General features: G+C 42.4%; 1 protein-coding gene across 5 annotated transcripts in view; it reads right to left on the bottom strand.

Moving 5' to 3' along the window:
* Window positions 1-21,685, bottom strand: part of ETF1 (eukaryotic translation termination factor 1) — a 37,316-nt gene that overhangs the window by 13,270 nt on the left and 2,361 nt on the right. Inside the window, exon 3 of one of the 5 annotated variants that reach the window (XM_021711545.1) lies at window positions 9,363-9,481. The exons of 3 other annotated variants lie outside the window; for them this stretch is intronic. The gene's annotated coding sequence lies outside the window, so the exon portion shown is untranslated. Of the gene's footprint in view, window positions 1-9,362; window positions 9,482-14,214; window positions 14,265-21,685 lie in introns of those variants that run through there. One more of the 5 variants, XM_008056434.2, reaches the window with a different exon arrangement.

Genomic DNA, 21,685 nt, shown 5'->3' with positions numbered 1-21,685 from the left:
GCGGGTTCGAGACCCGCCCGGGCAACTTGGCGAGACCTCATCTCTGCAATAAATCAAAAATCAGCCAGGTGTGGTAGTGCATGCCTGTAGTTCCAGCTACTTGGAAGGCTGAGGCAGAAGGATCGCCAGAGCCCAGCAGGTCGAGGCTGCGGTGGCCGGGAGTAGCCACTGCACTCCAGTCTGGGCGACAGAGTGAGACTCCAACTCAAAAAAACAAAAAAACAACAAGGGCTGGAGAAGATATGGAGACACTGAAATCCTGTGCATTGCTAGTAGGAATATAAAATGGTACAGTCACTGGATCACAGTGTGGTAGTTCCCCCAAAAGAAAAAAAAATTAACACACAACTGCCACATGATTCTCCAATTTCACTTCCAAGTATATATTCAAAAGAGTGAAACAGGTATTTGCATACAAATGTTCACAGCATTATTCACAATAGCCAAATGTTCACTGGTGGTTGAAGAAACAAAAATGTAGGGTGTGTGTGTGTATATATATGAGAGAGGACCCAAAAAACCCCAGAATTTATACAATTGTGTATTTTTTTCTTTTGCGGCATGCTCATGACCACTGCAGCCTTGACCTGCTGGGCTTGGAAGCTTCTTTCGCCTCAGCCATCCAAGTAGCTGGAACTACAGGTGTGCGCCGCCATACCTGGCTAATTTTTCAATTTATTTAGGAGATGAGGTCTTACCAAATTGCCCAGACTGGTCTTGAACCCGTGGGTTCAGGCAATCCTCTCACCTTGGCCTCCCAAAGTGCTGGGATTATAGGTGTGAGTCACTGTGCCTGGCCCAATATTTATTCTTTGTGTTTTGTTTTGTTTTGTTTTGTTTTTTTGAGTTGGAGTCTCACTCTGTTGCCCAGACTGGAGTGCAGTGGCCGCTCCCGGCCACTGCAGCCTCGACCTGCTGGGCTCCGGCGATCCTTCTGCCTCAGCCTTCCGAGTAGCCGGAATTATAGGCTCGCGCTACCACGCCGGGCTGATTTTTTGATTTATTGTAGAGACGAGGTCTTGCTGCCCAGGCGGGTCTCGAACCCGCGGGCTCAGGCAATCCACTCACCTCAGCCTCCCAAAGGCGCGGGATAACAGGCTGAGCCACCGAGCCCGGCCCAATATTTATTCTTACATGTTTAAACTTCAGTCACCCTCAAAGTACTTTCACTTTGCTGCAATACAATTATCAAGATGCTTTTTCCACTGCTAAAAACAGATTTTGAACTCTTCAGTTTTGATGTCTTTTAGTACGTCTGTCTTTTTTTAAATTTTGTCTCTTCCATATTGGCAAAATGTTTCCCTTTGAGGACTTTTTAAATCCAAGGAAAACAAAAACAATCACTTCAACAGGGAGGCTGGGGCCCGGAGGTCATGCCACTTTTGATCAGAAACTGCTGACCATTCAGTGCAGCGTGGGCAGGTAAGTTGTCATGGTTAAAGCACCAGTCACCTGTTTGTTACAACTTGGGACATTTCTTCTGCAAATCGTGATGCAGACTTCTCAAAACTTCCAGATAAAAACTTGGGTTGACCGTCTGATCCAGAGGAACAAGTTCTGAGTGTACTATAAGGGGCCAGTCCTCCCAGAGATAATTCCAGATTTTTGAGGGTCCCCTTTGTATACACAGTAATTATTCAGCCTTAAAGGAAGGAAATTCTGACATGCTATAGCATGGATGAACCACGAGCACATTATGCTAAGGGAAATAAGGCAGACATAAAAGGACAAAACACTACATATTTCACTTATACGAGGTACCTAGAGTAGTCAAATGTCATAGAGACAGGAATATGACTAAGACAGGAATATGACATAGAGACAGCAACTGGACTAAGAGGTAAATAGAGAGTTACCATCTAATGAGCACAGAGTTTGTTTTATAAGATGAAAGGAGTTCTGGAGAGTGAATGTACTTAATACTTCTGAACTGTATATTTATAAATGGGCAAGACTAAATTTCATGTTCTGTACTTTTTTACAGTAAGACAATTTTAAATTACTGAGTCCATTTATGCTTAAAAAATTTCCCTAAAATAGCAGTTCTCAACTTTGGCTAAACATTAAAACCACCTGGGTAGCTCATTCTAGGCAATTCTTCTTCAAAAAGGATTCCTGTAGGTTTTATTCTTTTTTTCATCCGGACTCTTCTTGGTTTAGAAAATATAAATGTAATGAACTTTCACTAATACCCAAATGAAAAACTACTATTTAAAAATTAGGGCCGGGCTCAGTGGCTCAGCCTATAATCCCAGCACTTTAGGAGGCCGAGGCGAGTGGATTGCCTGAGCCTACGGGTTTGAGACCCACTTGGTCAACTTGGCAAGACCTCATCTCTACAATAAATCAAAAATTAGCAGGGCATGGTAGCACATGCCTGTAGTTCTGGCTACTTGGAAGGCTGAGGCGGAAGGATCGCCGGAGCCCAGCAGGTTGAGGCTGCGGTGGCCATGAGCGTGCCACTGCATTCCAGTATGGGTAACAGAGTGAGACTTCAACTCAAAAAATAAAATAAAATAAAATAGATGATCTGCATCAAGTGGACTTCAAAATAAAAAATTTTTTGCTACTTCAAAGGACACCATCAAAAAAGTATAAAGGTACCCCACAGAATGGGAGAAAATATTTGCAAATCATATTATCTGGTAAGATTTTTATAAAGGATATCAATAATACATAAAGAACTCTTACCACTCAACAACAAAAAGATGAGTTAACCCAAATAAAACATGGGCAAAAGGTTGAACAGCTATTTCTACAAAGATACGGGATGTGAAGAAACTGCAATCTTTATTCACTACTGCTGGAAATGTTAAATGGTAAGATACTTTTGCAAAAGTCTGCCAGTTCCTTAAGAGGTTACACTCAGAAGTTATCATATGACCAACCATTCTACTCTTAGGCATACACTCAAGAAAATGACAACATGTGTAAAACACCAAAACTTGTGCTTGAAAGATCACTGAGGCATTATTCATAATAGTCAAAAAGTAAAAATAACCCATTTGTCCAATCAAGAAATGAATAAACAAAATGCGATATACATATATACAATGAAATATTACTCAGCAATAAAAGGAATGATGTATACATTAAGTAAAAATGGTCAGAAAAGACCGCACATTGTACAGTTCTATTCATACAAAATGTTCAGAACAGGCATTCTAGAGAGACAAAAGTAGATTAGTGGCTGCCAGGGGCTGGGGAGAGGGAGGAATGAGGAGTAATTGTTAAAAGATGCAACGTTTCTATTTGGGTTGATGGAAATATTTTCTGTAAGAATTCCAAGCAGCCAGGTGCGGTGGCTCAAGCCTATAATCACAGCACTTTGGGAGACGGAGGCGAGAGGACTGCCTGAGCTTAGGGGTTCGAGACCAGCCTGAGCAAAAAACGATAAATCAAAAAATTAGCCAGGCATGGTGGTGCATGCCTGTAGTTCCAGTTACTTGGAAGGCTGAGGCAGAAGGGTCACCTAAGCCCAGAAGGTCGAGGCTGCGGTGGCAGTGAGTGTGCAACTGCACTCCAGCCTGGGCAACAGAGTGAGACTCCAACTAAAAATAAATAAATAAAATCCCAGGTCAGGCATGGAGGCTCAGTATCTATAATCCCAGCATTTTGGGAGGCTTAGGGGAGAGGATTGCCCAAGCCCAGGAGTTCCATACCAGCCTAGACAACAAAGCGAGATCTCATCTCTACAAAAAAATTAGCCAGGCATAGTAGCATGCACCTGTAGTCCCAGTTACTTGGGAGTTGGGAGCTGTGATGAGCTGTGATAGTGTCACTGCATTCTAGCCTTAACAAAGTGAGAAACTGTCTCAAAAAGCAAAAACAAAACAAAGAAAAGATAATTCACAAATGAGAAAGCAGACTAAAATTTTTTAAAAATCTTAAGATTGTAATTTTTTTCTTCTTGTAAAGAAAATATTTTGAAATTAGTATTTGAGGGTTGCATAACTCTGAAAAAAAACCCAGCAAATGGTACACTTTAAAGGGGGTAATTTTAGGCCGGAGGGGGCGGTAGTTCACATCTATAATCCTAGCACTTTGGGAGGTTGAGGCAAGAGGATTGCTTGAGCCCAGGAGTTCAAGACCAGCCTGGGCAACATAGAGAGATCTCACCTCTACAAAAATAAAAAAAAATTGCCAAGTACAGTGGCCGAGGCGGAACAAGCACCTGAGCCCAGTAGGTTGAAGCTATGGTGGGTATAATCATCTACTGACCTCCAGCCCAGGCAACAGAGTAAGACCCTCCTGACTCAAAAAAAAGGGGAAGGGGGATAAATATTTTGGCACATAAATTCTATCTCAATAAATCTGCATTTTAAAAAATTTATAAAGATGGGCTGGGCGTGGTGGCTCATGCCAATAATTTTTGCACTTGGGAGGTCAAAGTGGGAGGACTGCTTGAGGGCAGGAAATTGAGACCAGCCTGGTAACATAGTGAGAAACCTCATCTACAAAATATTAAAAATTAGCTGGGTGTGGTGGCACGTGTCTGTAGCTCTAGCTACTCAGAGGCTGAGGCAGGAGGACTGTTTGATTGAGCCCAAGAACTTGAAGCCGCAGTGAGCTATGGACAGTACCACTACACTTCAGTCTCAAAAAAAGCAAAACTAAAAAAAGGGCCTTTTAAGATCTCTTGGTGTCTTAACCTGATAGCGTACAGCAGAAAAGCCAAAGCATGCTATCCTGAGTGTTAATTTGTGTTTTCACTAAATTATCAATGAATTGTTAATTTTATTATGCTTAGAAAACTAGCTTACCAATTTTATACAAACAAGTGGCAATATGAACACAATAGAATTTACAACATATAGGAAATTAAAAACCCCAAACTGGCCTGACCAGATCTACTTAGAAGGCTGAGGCAGAAGGATTACGAGTCCAGCAGGTTGAGGCTGTGGTGGCCATGAGCGAGCCACTGTACTCCAGCCTGGGTGACGGAGTAAGACTCCAACTCAAAAAAAAAAGAAAAAAGAAAAGAAAGATACTTCCTGAGATCCTTTAGTAGATCAGGTCCTTAAAGGATATGACAAGTTTAATACTACAGTTAAAATTATTAGTGTCTGCCTGAGCCGGCGGGTTCATGACCCGCCTGGGCAACTTGGTGAGACCTCATCTCTACAATAAATCAAAAAATCAGCCGGGCGTGGTAGTGCGTGCCTGTAGTTCTGGCTACTCAAAAGGCTGAGGCGGAAAGGTCGCTGGAGCCCAGCAGGTCGAGGCTGTGGTGGCCGGGAGCAGCCACTGCACTCCAGTCTGGGCGACGGAGTAAGACTCCAACTCAAAAAAAAAAGAAAAAAGAAAAGAAAGATACTTCCTGAGATCCTTTAGTAGATCAGGTCCTTAAAGGATATGACAAGTTTAATACTACAGTTAAAATTATTAGTGTCTGCCTGAGCCGGCGGGTTCATGACCCGCCTGGGCAACTTGGTGAGACCTCATCTCTACAATAAATCAAAAAATCAGCCGGGCGTGGTAGTGCGTGCCTGTAGTTCTGGCTACTCAAAAGGCTGAGGCGGAAAGGTCGCTGGAGCCCAGCAGGTCGAGGCTGTGGTGGCCGGGAGCAGCCACTGCACTCCAGTCTGGGCGACGGAGTAAGACTCCAACTCAAAAAAAAAAGAAAAAAGAAAAGAAAGATACTTCCTGAGATCCTTTAGTAGATCAGGTCCTTAAAGGATATGACAAGTTTAATACTACAGTTAAAATTATTAGTGTCTGCCTGAGCCGGCGGGTTCATGACCCGCCTGGGCAACTTGGTGAGACCTCATCTCTACAATAAATCAAAAAATCAGCCGGGCGTGGTAGTGCGTGCCTGTAGTTCTGGCTACTCAAAAGGCTGAGGCGGAAAGGTCGCTGGAGCCCAGCAGGTCGAGGCTGTGGTGGCCGGGAGCAGCCACTGCACTCCAGTCTGGGCGACGGAGTAAGACTCCAACTCAAAAAAAAAAGAAAAAAGAAAAGAAAGATACTTCCTGAGATCCTTTAGTAGATCAGGTCCTTAAAGGATATGACAAGTTTAATACTACAGTTAAAATTATTAGTGTCTGCCTGAGCCGGCGGGTTCATGACCCGCCTGGGCAACTTGGTGAGACCTCATCTCTACAATAAATCAAAAAATCAGCCGGGCGTGGTAGTGCGTGCCTGTAGTTCTGGCTACTCAAAAGGCTGAGGCGGAAAGGTCGCTGGAGCCCAGCAGGTCGAGGCTGTGGTGGCCGGGAGCAGCCACTGCACTCCAGTCTGGGCGACGGAGTAAGACTCCAACTCAAAAAAAAAAGAAAAAAGAAAAGAAAGATACTTCCTGAGATCCTTTAGTAGATCAGGTCCTTAAAGGATATGACAAGTTTAATACTACAGTTAAAATTATTAGTGTCTGCCTGAGCCGGCGGGTTCATGACCCGCCTGGGCAACTTGGTGAGACCTCATCTCTACAATAAATCAAAAAATCAGCCGGGCGTGGTAGTGCGTGCCTGTAGTTCTGGCTACTCAAAAGGCTGAGGCGGAAAGGTCGCTGGAGCCCAGCAGGTCGAGGCTGTGGTGGCCGGGAGCAGCCACTGCACTCCAGTCTGGGCGACGGAGTAAGACTCCAACTCAAAAAAAAAAATAAATAAATTGTTAGTGTCATGGGAGAATGGATGGGGAGATTAACAAAAGATAAATTAGAAACGTCTAAATTTTCCCCTATGAGCTCGCGTAATTTCACTGTGGCCCAATATGCCAGGTTTAATAGAATTTCACATATCCACTGGCAAAAATAAGAAGTGAGAAAAGCCAGCTACAATGTCAAGTTAAATGGGCTTATGTGCCAAGTGACTAGTAAGAAAACAGCACCGTAGCGGAAGAACAAAAAGCAGAACCCATATTAGCTTTGTAACTACAGGGTTTTACAAAGAGTGTCTGAAAACAGGTCTTAGAAAGCATATTTTCATATAGTAACATTAATTTCATAAATGTGCACTGTGGTGTTTTCCTTCAGATTTGCATTGAATAGGGACTTCATTTACCAGAGACCTTGCCCTGAACATTTTCTTCTAGTGGCCAATTCCACAGGTCTTCTGGACAGAGAAGAGTTTTCTTTAAAAGCAGACAAGTTGGCTATCCAGTTCTACCATTATCAAAAAAAGCTACTCTCATATCGGCAGCTAAAGTTGTATCTCTCTAAAACCGCAGTGTTTCTGTTTGGGTGTCTATTTGAAACCTAGAAGGTTGGTTCAGAAACCTCTGTGATATTTTCCCCAATAAACTACAAGTTGATTAAAGATAGTACACAGAAGGGTATGTTGTGTGCTCTGCTGCCACCCCTTGGAAAGGGGAGCAAGTATTGCAGCCAAACCAGAGAAGGAAGGAAATTTATGACACACACACTTTCAGTTGTCATCACAAACACTTGCTAGGCTTCTAAACTCAAGTTTTCAGAGGACTTTTTTTAATGATTCTTTTCAGAGTTATGTTAAACATTATAGGCCAAAGGAGAAAAGGAGTTTGCTTTGGGAGGGGCTGGAAACATTGGGCAAGTAAATTTAATTTTAAACATGATCTAGATTGTCAGTGCCGCCTACATGACATAGGAATCAACTCATACAAGTACCAATTTTGCTGGCCTGTGCATGTTTTCCAAGGAAGCTAGGGGTTCTCAGAATTTTTAGGGACCAAGTTTTATTTTAAAAGGGGGCTCAGGTTTTTTAAAAAAGCTGAGATGCTCAGACTTACAGAGTAATTTCCTAAGAGGCAATCAGTAGGGAATGGTAGGAATAAGGGCTCCAAGGATAGCAAGGATAAAGGCTCAGGGCTGAGGAGAGAACAGGCACCAAACCCCAAAGGTTTGGAAAGTTTGAGGCTGAACAGGATGTTAGGACAAATTAACCAAGTGAACTGAAAATGTCTTATGGCAATCCTTAAGGCAAGTTGATGTGGAGGGCAAAGCAATGACCTTAAGATAAGCAGCTACTTACTTTCCACTGCTGATAGTTTAAGAAGATAAACATTCATTAATCAACCCTACTGCACTGAGCAGTTGCACAATCTTATACTCACAATCATGTAACATTCTAAAGAGGACAAGGAAGTGAATACACCTAAAAACATGGTCTTATTATAGGATTCTAATTTTATTTATTTATTTATTTTTTGAGTTGGAGTCTCACTCTGTCGCCCAGACTAGAGTGCAGTGGCACGCTCCTGGCCACCGCAGCCACTCAAGTAGCTGAAATTACAGGCGCGCACTACCACGCCCGGCTAATTTTTGATTTATTGTAGAGACGAGTTGCCCAGGCGGGTCTCGAACCAGCGGACTCAGGCAATCCACTCATCAACCTCCCAAAGCGCGGGATTATAGGCTGAGCTACCGAGCCCGGCTTAAGATTCTTTTTTTTTTTTTTGAGTTGGAGTCTCACTCTGTCACCCAGACTGGAGTGCAGTGGCACGCTCCCAGCCACCACAGCCTCAACCTGCTGGGCTCCGGCGATCCTTCCGCTCAGCCTTCCAAGGAGCTGAAACTATAGGTGTACGCTACCACACTCGGTTAATTTTTATTTATTTATTTATTATAGAGATGCGGTCTCGCCAAGTCGCCCAGGCGGGTCTCGAACCTGCAGGCTCAGGCAATCCACTCACCTCGGCCTCCCAAAGCGCAGGATTACAGGCTGAGCCACCGAACCCAGTCGGATTCTATTTTTAAAATGGTTCAGAAGCGTAGCTTGCCTGGAATTTTTTTAGCAACTACCAAGTTGCTAAATCTGAAACACTGCTTGAAAGTTAGTCTTGATTTCTTATTCCTTTAGAAACATGTGCAAAAAACTACTTTTTATTAGCTTCCCTGCATGCCTATGCCTATCATCTGTGTGGAAAACCTTAAGTTTCTGAATTTATTTTTATGAGACATCTGACTGAATAGGGGAAATGCAGATTATTAAGTATATGGGTTTTATTGTAAAATTTTAAAGGGTACTTTAATAACGTCTGATATTTTGTATGTTAGGTTTTATACAAGCAGATTAAAGTTTTCCAGTAAAGTTTCCAAACAAGATAAACACTCATTTACCACTCTCCCAACCACAAGCTAATCAAAGTTGTTAGATCAGTTTGTGTAAACACCAAAATAAAATTAAGGAAGTTAAACATTTCATGTCCAAGTAGAATGAACACCTCTCAGGGAAGAATGAGAAATAAAGCTCTCACTAAGGAACTGCTGGCTACACACAATCTACAACCTTCTTTAATTGTACAGTTTCCCTCCATTTTTCTGTCATTACATTCCCTTTCCAAAATCAAAAAGGCTCTCATTCAAGGAGAACCAGTGAAACATGAGGTACAACAATGACTCACTGCACAGGTTGTGAAAACTAGGCAAAACAAGACAAAACTACACCAATGTGTCCAGAGCTCCCAGGGACCTCCTCAGATCCCTTCTTGTTCTCACTGGTTTTAAGGAAACTTTCCCTTATCAAAGAAGTTTTCAGCAATGCTTCACTCAGAGGATTAATTTCTGAAAATCAAATAGGTGGGAGACAGGTGGAAATAACTGTAAAGAGTAAACAGAACTAGATCAAATACATACATAAGTTAAAAGCCCAAAACCAAAATTTGCGTATTTTATTTATTTATTTTTTGAGTTGGAGTCTCACTCTGTCACCCAGACTGGAGTGCAGTGGCACACTCCCAGCCACCACAGCCTCAACCTGCTGGACTCCGGCGATCCTTCCGCTCAGCCTTCCAAGTAGCTGAAACTATAGGTGTACGCTACCACACCCAGTTAAGAAATGACTTTATTTTGTTAAGAAATGAAGTCTTGCTGTCACCCAGGCTGGACTGCAGTGGCACAATCATAGTTCACTGCAGTCTTGAACTCTTGGGCTTGAGTGATCCTCTCACCACAGCCTCTAAATTGGGACTACAAGGGTGCGCCCAGGTAATATTTTTCAAAATTTTAAAGAGATAGGGTCTCACTATGTTGTCCAGACTGGTTCCAAACTACTGGCCTCAAGTGATACTCCTGCTAAGCCTTCCAAGGAAGAGAATTTAGCTAAGTGACCTCTTTCTCCTTCACTCTGAAAGAGTAAAGTTATTGATAAGGTTCACAAGGTTCTAGCTTTTGAATTCAAGGAAACATCTGATTCAGAGGGTCCTAACAATGACAGGCAAACAAGAAAATCTAGGCACCCCGTTGACCTGCAAAGGTTTTTTTCCTGAGAGAGGAATTGTCACTCTGTTGCTTGGGCTGGAGTGCAGTGGCGTGATCATATTATAGCTCACTACAGCCTTGAACTCTGGGCTGAAGTTATCTTCCCACCTCAGACTCCTGAAGGACTAAGACAGGCACAAGCCACCGTGCGTCCAGCTGACCTGCAAAAATCTTGTTTTTGGAGTCAGAGTCTAACTCTATTGCCCAGGCTGGAGTGCAGTGGCATGCTCAAGTCACTGCAGCCTTTACCTACTGGGCTCAGGTGATCCTTCTGCCTCAACCTTCCAAGTGGCTGGAACCACAGGTATGTGCCACTACTCCTGGCTAATTTTTTGATTTATCATAGAGATGAAGTCTCACCATGTTGCTCAGGCTGGTCTCAAACCCCTGAGCTCAGGCAATCCTCTCCCCTCTGCCTCCCAAAGTGCTGGGATTACAGGCTTGAGCCACCGCGCCCAACTTGACCTGCAAAGATTTTAATCAATGACCATCATTATCAACAAACCCTGAAGAACTCTCCAGTTTGCATGAAAACCCCAGAATCCTTGAAGAACTTTCTAAAAAAAGCAAAATAAAAGAATAAATGAGCCGGGCTCGGTGGCTCAGCCTGTAATCCCGCGCCTTTGGGAGGCTGAGGTAAGTGGATTGCCTGAGCCCGCGGGTTCGAGACCCGCCTGGGTAGGCGAGACCTCAGCTCTACAATAAAATCAAAAAATCAGCCGGGCATGGTAGCGCATGCCTGTAACTCCAGCTACTCGGAAGGCTGAGGCGGAAGGATCGCCGGAGCCCAGCAGGTCGAAGCTGCGGTGGTCGGGAGCAGCCACTGCACTCCAGTCTGGGCGACAGAGTGAGTCGAACTCAAAAAAAACAAAAAACAAAATAAACGCTCAATTACAAAAGGTCCCTCCTTCCTCCATTCTGACTCAATAGTCCTTGAATAGGGATAGTGAAGGTGGTGATGATTCTGGGTGAGAGTGTCAATTTTCAAATACAATGGATTCGAACAAAGAACTAGGGTTGAGAATCACTGTGTCTGGCTTAGCTTTCTGCAAGACAGGTCAGCTGAAGGTAAAGAGCCTCTGTGACCTCACCTTCATCCAAACAGGAACCCAAAGACGCTACTCATCCCATTTATCCTATGCTATGACTTGAACGTGTCCTCCAAAATTTATGTTGGAAACTTAGTTCTCAATACAACAGTACCTGGAGGTGGCGCATAATGGGAGGTGTTTAGGTCATGAGGGCTCTGCCCTCATGAACGGATTAACACTGCTATTAAAAAAGGGCTCAAAGAGGAAGCTATCCCTTTTTTGTTCTCCTGCTATGTGAGGAAGTGTTCCTCTCTGTCAAAGAATGCAGCATTCAAGGCATCATCTTGAAAGTGAGACCAGGCCCTTCCTTACCAGACACCAAAACTGCCTGGCGCCTTGATCTTGAACTCCCTATCCTCTAAAACTGTGAGAAATGAGTGTCTCCTCTTGATAAATTACCCAGTCTGTGGTATTCTGTTAAAGCAGCACAAAACAACTAAGACATCCCAGATACAACACAATCACACTGACTTGTCAGTCAGAACACCCACTCGCCGACCAAGTGCCCTCCTACCCAGCTCATCACTTTCTAAGCAACCTAATTTCAGGTTAGGACCAGGAACATTGTAGGGGGTGTCTACCACACTCCCTAGTTAGGACTTAGCGTATATGCTCCCCAAACAGATTTCATGCTGATGTCTGATGTGCCTAGCATATAGATGGCCAAGGTTTTCACTATCCCCCTCTTCAAGCTTCTATCTACTCCTGCCTAACAAAGCTAAATTTAAATCTTAGCTAGATGAGTTTTGGGAAATTCAGGAAGACAGTAGTATTATATGAACCACCAGCTGAAAAATCAATGAGTTCCTCTCCAATTTCTACTCCATTTCCAAAACTGTCCTTTTAAAATTCTCTGTGGGTTTTCCATCTATTTATAGTATTCCAAATTTGCAAAACTAAGTTTAAACTTTTAAACTAAGGTGTTCTTTTTGATGCAAAAACAAGAGTAGCCTAAGTTTTAGAATCAAGCTGATTCAGAGGTGTGGTAGTTCACGCCTGTAATCCCAGAACTTTGGGAGGTCGAGGCGGGAGGATTGCTTGAGTCCAGGAATTCAAGACCAGCCTGGACAACATATCTCCACCTCTACAAAAAATTATTCGTGCATGGTGGCATCCTGGCTACTCGGGAGGCTGAGGCAGAAGGATCACCTAAGTCCAGGAGGTCGAGGCTGAGGTGAGCTATGATCATGCCACTGCACTCCAGCCTGGGTGACAGCGTGAGATACTAATGGTATCAACTCAGAAAAAAAAAGGGTAGGCACCATAGCTCACGCCTGTATTCCTAATACTTTGGGAGGTGGAGGCGGGAGGACTGCTTGATCTCCAAAGTTCAAGACCAGCCTGGTCAGCACAGCGAAACCTCATTTCTACAAGATAAAACAAAATAAAAGGATTACCTGAGCCCAGGAGATGGAGGCTGCCATGAGCTGTGATCATTGTGATCATGCCACTGCACTCCATCCTGGGCAACAGAGTAAAAACTGGACTCAAAATAAATAAATAAGTGAATAAAATTAGAATCAGGTTGATTTAGGCTCAAATTCTGTTCTATCATTTAATGGCTATGTGACCTAAGGCAAATTACCTAAATCCTTGTGGGTCTCATTTTCTACTTCACAAGGTCATGAGGATTCTGCAAAATTACATATGTCAAGTGCCTAGCAGGTAGCAAGTGATCGCTAAATGGTAACTAAATGGAATTCTAGTTCTTTGCCATCCCCTCCCCCAACAGTGTAAGTCAGAACAGTGTAAGTCAGTGTAAGTCACAGCACCACTAAAAGGGGGTTGGGGTGAGTCCTTTGAAGTGGAGTTGAAATTTTACTTGAATCCTGTTAATCCAGAGAAGTATGAAAGTATGAGTAACCGTTATGACATTATAGGACTTGTCAAATCTTCTACAGAACCAAGAACTAAACCAAAAACATGGGCAGAAACTCTTTTCTTTGTAATTTACCTTAAGGGAGAAATAAGAGATTCATTCCCCTTTAAAACTTTTGTGGTATGGGTTCAATGTTTTCATATAACCAAGGGTTAGCCACTTCAAAGGGACTCAATATCTAACATGTTTTTTATTCCATCAAGCATCAAACAATGAAACAACACATTGGTTACACTAGGTGTATAAGCTTCTTGATGGCAGAAATCATTTTTGCACAAAGTGGTATTTAAACATTTGACAAATGAATAAACGGCTAATTCCTAACATCAAAACATGGTCTCTATGTACTCTCTTCTATGCAGACACCACAGATTCAGACTATCAAATCAAATAAAAATTTGTCAGTCTGTGGAGAGGAACTAACATTTGCTTTAAAATGACTAAATGTCCTCAGCTTTCACTTCACTGAAAAACTCAAGCTCTCATACTATTAAGCTTTTACCACAGCAAAACCAATGCTTCTAAAGTGTCTTCGTACCGCCGGGCTCAGTGGATCAGCCTATAATTCCAGCACTTTGGGAGGCCGACGTGACTGAGTTGACTGAGCTCGCGCGTTCGAGACCAGCCCGGGCAACTTGGCAAGACCTCATCTCTACAATAAATCAAAAATTAGCCAGGCGTGGTAGCACGGACCTGTAGTTCCAGCTACTTGGAAGGCTAAGCTGGAAGGATCACAGGCTCCCAGCAGGCTGACGCTGGGGTAGCTGTGAGTGTGCCACTGCACTCCAGCCTGGGCGACAGAGTGAGACTCCAACTCAATAAATAAATAGTCTTCTTTTACCTTTGTTGATCCTCACTTTAATGCCACCCCCCACCCACTGCTGTTACCATCTATGAGGCAGGTTAAGAGGAGGTTAAGGCAGCCATTTATAAAAAGTTTGGTCAGAATACCAAATTAGGAGGGAGGATTCAAAAGAGGCGAGAAAAGTTACCTGAAATTGGTTTATGCAATTGATCTTAGGATCAGAAGCTATTACCAATGGGAAACGTACCAAGATTGTACTTACAGAGATATTACAGCAGCCTCTACTCTAGGGTCAGAGTAACTCAGATGTCCAAACATTTTCAGCAGAAAAGTTAGCAGAAGTTCATTTTAGTGTTTTATCTTCAAAAGAAGAAAGATTACTCAGTCATCTAAAATAAAAATGTACACATCTGGTAGAGCATTACTTTTTCTACAACGATAAGCATCTACTTAGTCTTAAAAAAAAATTAAAGCCGGGCTCGGTGGCTCAGCCTGTAATCTCCTGCGCCTTTGGAAGGCTGAGGTGAGTGGATTGCCTGAGCCCATGGGTTCGAGACCCACCTGGGCAACTTGGTGAGACCTCATCTCTATAATAAATCAAAAAAATTAACCGGGCGTGGTAGCGCGTGCCTATAGTTCCAGCTACTTGGAAGGTTGAGGCGGAAGGATCGCTGGAGCCCAGCAGGTCGAGGCTGTGGTGGCTGGGAGCGGCCACTGCACTCCAGTCTGGGCAACAGAGTGAGACTCCAACTCAAAATATATAAATAAATAAATAAAAGAACTTTACAAAACCAACCTAATGGAATATTCCACCAGGGAGCAACAGAAGCTGGAAAATTTCTGCAGTGTCTTCACAACAGTGCAAAGGCAAGAAGAGATTACAATCACAACCAGTGTCGGGGATTCACTACCAGTGTTGCACACGAAAACCTACAAATGATAAAGTCTTTTCCTTCTTTACCATTATGGAAGTACTTCAAATAAAGCAAAGACCACAGCCTTCCTGTTACTCTTTCTAATACACAAGAGGTTCTGAGGAGGGATTTAGCAACAAGTTATTTCTCTCACTGCCAATGCTCATGAAAAGTAAATTGAGGCCAGGGGTGGTAGCTCTTGCTTATAATCCCAGCACTTTGGGAGGTCAAGGTGAAAGGACTGTCTGAGCCCACGGGTTCAAGATCAGACTGGGCAAGTTGGTGAGACCTCATCTCTACGATAAATAAAAAATTAGCCGGGCATGGTGGTGCATGCCTGTAGTTCCAGCTACTTGGAATGGTGAGAGGGAAGGATCACCTGAGCCCAGCAGGTCGAGGCTGTGGTGGCTGTGAGCGTGCCACTGCACTCTAGCCTGTGTGTGGGACTCCAGCTCAAAAACAAAACAAACAAAAAGAGTAAAGTGTTTGGTACCCAAGTTCCCTGAAGGGTAGATGTGCAAATAGCATGCCTGTTTTCCTCTTCTTTGCACCTGAGTCTCAGCATACCTGCTCCCTCTAGTAAATTACAAATCTCTCTGGACAAGAGTCCTTTCAGAAGGGAATGGAGATGTCTCTCTACTCAGCAAAATAAATACTTATCAAAGAGCAAGACAATGTTGTAAAAGTTAGGATCATAGCTTTGAAATCAGAAAAGTAACAACAGAATCCAGCCTTCCCACTTATTAGGATGTACGATTACACAGCTACTTACACTCTCTGTACTTCATTTTCTTCATCTGTGAAATGGCAACAATAACTTTCCTCACAGAGCTGTTATAAGGAATCAAAATGTATGCTATTCATCTACTTATCTTCAGAAAACTAGTTTCATTACTTGATTAAAACACATCTCAGCTATAAGCCTCTAACCCCTGTGTCTTTCCTGAAGATCCATCCTGCTCAACTGGAGTTAGAAAGGACACATATGATAGCTCCAAAGAATGTGTTTTCAGTACTAGAGGCATTAAGAAGTTAATGTGCCGGGCTCGGTGGCTCAGCCTGTAATCCTGTGCCTTGGGAAGCTGAGGTGAGTGGGATTGCCTGAGCCCGCGGGTTCGAGACCTGTCTGGGCAACTTGGCGAGACCTCATCTCTACAATAAACATAAAAATAAAAAAAATAAAAAATCAGCCGGGTGTGGTAGCGCGTGCATGTAATTCCGGCTACTTGGAAGGCTGAGGCAGGAGGATCGCCGGAGCCCAGCAGGTCGAGGCTGCAGTGGCCGGGAGCAGTCACCAAACTCCAGTCTGGACAACAGAGTGAGACTCTAACTCAAAAACAAAAATAAAAAAATAAAAGAAGTTAATGTTTCGGAATCAATACGAGACATTTTCATTTCTTGCAAACTATAAGTTTATTTGAGTTGAAAGGCAAACTTGTACTGGGACAGTCTTAAATTCTCTCATGCCAATTTTACCAACAAGGCACACATGTGCAAATGCTAGGCACTATTTCAATACTGTGACAGCTCACCATCCATTAATCAACACCAAGTTTTTGGTTCTAATTTTAGGCTAACTGGCTTTTAACAAAAAATAAATTTCATTTACAATCTCAAAGTTGTAGGTCACTTACAGATCCAATCTACCACTGTATCAAAGATATTGTAGCAAGCAAATAATACTAATACCCATTCTCTGACACTTGCCTTGGTGAGGAAATTCACAACTTTTGCTTGAGTAATTACATAATCTTTTCCTTTTTGACAATGTCCAACACTTCATTCAAAACCCCAATCACCTGCTTATACGAAATTCCCAACATGAACTGTTATTCTGTACTTATTAATATGGAGTTGAAAATGGTTTGTATTGGCCGGGCTCAGTGGCTCAGTCTATAATTCCAGCACCCTGGGAGGCCGAGGAGAGAGGATTGCCTGAGCCCGCAGGTTCGAGACCAGCCGGGGCAACTTGGTGAGACCTCACTTCTAAATAAATAAAAAATTAGCCGGGTATGGCAGCGCATGCCTATAGTTCCAGCTACTTGGAAGGCTGAGGCAGCGGTGGCCGGGAGCGTGCCACTGCACTCTAATCTGGGCAACAGAGTGAGACTCCCACTCAAAAAAAAAAAGAAAGTGGTTTATATTGTCATTCCAAGGTTGTGTGGCAGACATTCTCATTGTATCACACATTTCTTCCAAAATGCCCAGTGCCCAACTCACGGCAGATGTCTGATGAAGCTTGTTAACTGACTGGTTAATAGTAAAAGTGCACTTTTGGGTTTCATTATTCATACACCAAGATGTGGTTTTTGGGGGGAATATCTATTTCCGAAGGTCATAGACATGACAGAAAAAAGGCAGAACCCTTTATTTTGACTATTACTCATCTTCTAAAGGTCTTCAAAGATCCAATCAAAATGTGAAAACAGAAGAGTACAGACCCAACATGCAGAATTTCAAGCCCCTGAAAATGTCAAGTCCTTGGAACTTGGTAGCAAGAACTGTGACAAGAATAAAACAGTGTGCAAGGGTCCAAAGTTTGTCAAATGGTATAGGATAAAGCTGCTATCAGAGTGAGTTTCACCATGCTGAGAACAGTGCCTCAGTGAGAAAAACTTCAGACTCTCATAATTTTTTTTTTTGAGTTGGAGTTTCACTCTGTCACCCAGACTGGAGTGCAGTGGCCACTTCCGGCCACCGCAGTCTCAACCTGCTGGGCTCCGGCGATCCTTCCGCCTCAGCCTTCCAAGTAGCTGGAACTACAGGCACGCACTACCACGCCCGGCTCATTTTGATTTATTGTAGAGATGAGGTCTCGCCAAGTTCCCAGGTGTGTCTCGAACCCGCGGGCTCAGGCAATCCACTCACCTCAGCCTCCCAAGGAGGGGGATTACAGGCTGAGCCACTGAGCCGGCTGACTCTCATAATTTCTAACCTGCTACAAAGAGTCTGAAACCTCCCTAATCCCTTCTCCCCCTCAGTAAGATGGCAGGCTGCTGAAGAATGAAGAGACACCTACAGAATGTATCCTAGGAGAAGGTTCTATTCTGAGATTCTTGGAGAATAGGCTGGACTCGGAAGAAATTTCTACTGTCTAAGGTCTTAGGTGTTCAGATCCAGCTGTCAAGAGGCAAATTTTCACACAGTACTCTTCAAAAAGGATCTAAGATCATTTAGCACTGCTGCAAAGCTGACACTAAGTTTTTTTCACATCCAGGTATCTTCCCAGCCCTCTGTGGCGTCCAGGGTGGGGGCTGGGAGAGGGAAGGATGGGACAGACCTATAACCTACGTTGCACAATGCCTTAAATGGTATTCTAATTAGGTACTCTTGCTTACCTAGGAGTGTGTCCAGAGTAAGCCTTCCTTCCCTGAAAGGATAAAGTATATCTGCTATTACAATGAGAAGTCTGTCAAGACTTGAAATTCAAAGAGAATAATTGTTTATTAGGTTCACAGTGCACAGAATACCATGCCAGAACAAAATGGCTATTAGGGATAGTTCCAAGTTGAGGCAGGCCGCCTATCTACTTGGAGGAAACTCAGGAACACCACTACATCCTATCACATATACTCTCATCTCCCCTCTTCCCTTTCCCATTTATTTCTCCCCTTTCTCATGGTTTAGACCTGTTGGTGGCATCTGTACCATGAACTCTTGATAATATCACTCTCCATTATGATATTTCTACAGGATCACTGTTTGTATATGCAAAAGCAAAGAGCTAAGCACTATGTAGTACAAAGTGCAGAGCACTATGTAGCAAATTTAACCCGTATTATCTCAATTGTCATCACCTAATCCACTCTAAGATCACTCTCCATAGTTACACATGTGGAAATCAACACTTGCAAGGAGTAGGAACAGTCAAGACTTCTGTAGTTGTTTGTACTACATTCATCTCTTCTCATGAAATTTAGCATATATTCGAATTGATGACTTTTCTCTCATGTGGTCTTTAATCTTTATCAGAGATGGGGAGGTGGGGAGTAAGAGCCAGAAGAGAGGATGAAAAAAAGTCCCTTTAACAGCCTGAACCTTGAATGGTTAGGTATGTGTATGAAAAACTACAAAAGGTCACTTTAGCTACAGAAAGCCCTTCAAGGATATTGAGAAATAAGGCAAGAACAACAGTACCTGAAATTCAGTGCTTTGAGAACATTCCCCTCATCATCATTTAGGTGAATGTTCTATTAATCAGCAAAGTTGGCCAGGCTCAGTGGCTCAGCCTGTAATCCCAGCACTTTGGGACGCCGAGGTGAGCTGATTGCCTGAGTCCATGGGTTCGAGACCCACCTGGGCAACTTGGCGAGACCTCATCTCTACAATAAATAAAAAATTAGCTGGGTGTGGTAGTGCACGCCTGTAGTACCAGCTACTTGGATTGGAAGGCTGAGGTGGAAGGATCGCCGGAGACCAGTAGGTCGAGGCTGCAGTGGCCGGGAGCGGCCACTGCACTCCAGTCTGGGTGACAGAGTGAGACTCCAACTCAAAAAAAAAAAAAAATCAGCAAAGTTCACTCAAACACACTTAACATATTCAAATTATATAAACAATCTGTTCATATTATCTATAAGGTTTAAAAAATTAACCTATTCAATTTCACAAAAACATTGACTTTTAATTCAACATGTGAAGAACTCTGTAAAGATTCTTTAAAAATGGTTTTATGTGGGGGCAGAAAAGATAGCCATACGTGACCACTAGTAATTTCTATTTTCTTCAGAGTTAAAATGTCGACAAGTCATTTTTAACTAAAACACTTTTTGAAATGCCTTAAGACTATAGCAGAAGTGTGTTAGCTGCACTGATCTTCAAATAAGGGTTTAAGGCTATGAGCATTATCTGACCAAGCCTTCATTATACTTGAAATATAGGCTTCCTGGTTAAGATAAGTAAAAAAATATTCCAGCACCCACAGACCCAACTTAACCAAACTAACACTGTCTGTTCTTGTCACATCCACTACTGTCCTTGGCTAGAACAGGCTTTGGTTATGATTTTATTATCTGAAAACCATAAAGCTTCCAACACTATTTCTAGGGCTAATTCTTGCTTGCTCAGAAAACACAACCAAGATTCTCATACATCTTTCTTGCACCATGTTTACCTGTTTTAATTCCTTTTCCAAGATACCCACAACTACAGCTCCACTCATGGCCTTAGTTCCAATTTTGGTTTACATACACATTTATACACATAAGCCTACCCTGGGGAATATGCTAGGAGAAACTATTAACAGGGATTAAGTAGGGCCTCTATACCAAAAGACCTGGCTGGTTATTTCACTAGTACACACACAAAGTAGCATCTAACCAGACTTATCTGAAACCAAATAGGCATGTTACACTCAAAAATCAAGTTATATGTGTAACACTCCTTTTAATGCAGAAGACTGAGTATAATGCTAGTTACAAAACAGAATGCTAGCAAGTTACCTATTTTAGTAATCCAGCCTCTGTAAATGCTGGTCCACAGACATAACATAAAATAGTCTGTTACAGCTCAGATGACGTTTTAAGAAAACCCAGTCTTATGTTTTTTTGGAAAACAAAAGATATCCAATATAGCACATTGGTTCAAGTCCTGCAACGTTTTTGCCATGACATTTTGAACAAGGTATCTAATCTCTCAGCCTCAGTTGCCCTGCCTATCATATGGTGACACCATTTATTGTTGTGAAGATGAAATGACTTAATGTATAGCTCAGCACAAAGTCTATAATATGCTAAATGTGCAATAAGTTATTTTTCAAGATACTTCCCTTTACTCAGCTATAATTAATAAGTGGGCCCATTTTGCAGGTGGTTCCTTTTTCAAGCTACATTACATTTGGGTCATACAAGAGATAATTACATGTCTTAATTTCAAAATTTCTTGTTCTAGCATATTTTAATAACTGACGTTAAAAACTAATCCTGGATTCTCATGCTCAGAATCCTACACCGCTAAGGGAGGAAGGCGTTTTTTCATTTCCAGAACAATTCTGTTATTCCACCTCTAGATCTCACTATTTTTGTGCTAATAACTGCTTGAACACAATCTCAAGCACCAGTACACATTAATTCATTTTGCCATCTGTTTGTCTTTAAAGTCCACTTCAATTCTCTTTAAAATATTTTAGCATTAGGTAAAGTAGAAAAAATATTTCTCACTGTATACTACCTATGAAAATCTAAAGAGCCTGACTTTAGTACAACTCAGCAATGAACACACAATCCTGCTATTCCCCCAAAGAAACTTCTGACTCCCTTACTATACCCAGAGATGGCCCAGATTTTAAATTTTCACGGGATCAAGATGCAACTAAATCCCGATTAAAAGCAAAATAGGCATAATTATTAATCACAATGTTTAGAGGAAGATTCTCCAGCTATTTTAAGTACCTTAATCTTGTCTAAAATATCCCAACTCTATCACTTTGAAGAGAAGTTGTACCTAATAACTTCACTTTTAGCAAGCTTTAAACTTTACATAACTTTGCTAAACAAAGAGGTAAAGCCTTCAAAACCTTTAAAGAGGGGTTTAAAAGTTTCAAATGGCTACGTAACATGGCTAGGAACAAATTTAAGAAAAAGCTTTCTAAATCAAGCAGTAGAAAGGAATGCTGTTACTTATTAAGCAGTATTATCTTCAATGTTACTTCACTCAAACAGACAAATTATAGTCGTGAATTCATTTTAGACTGCTTCAGAGAATATAACATGAGATTTCTAATGCATGACCTACCTGCAAATAAAAGCAGTAAGAGAAGAAATCCAAGCCGGGCTCGGTGGCTTAGCCTGTAATCCCGTGCTTTGGGAGGCTGAGGTGAGTGGA

Source organism: Carlito syrichta, unplaced genomic scaffold (genome assembly GCF_000164805.1).
Source record: "Carlito syrichta isolate Samal-C Ts95f unplaced genomic scaffold, Tarsius_syrichta-2.0.1 Scaffold302355, whole genome shotgun sequence".
In the NCBI taxonomy this organism is placed as follows: domain Eukaryota; kingdom Metazoa; phylum Chordata; class Mammalia; order Primates; family Tarsiidae; genus Carlito; species Carlito syrichta.
Note: the sequence above shows the minus strand (reverse complement) of the source record. Positions and strands in the feature narration are given on the sequence as shown.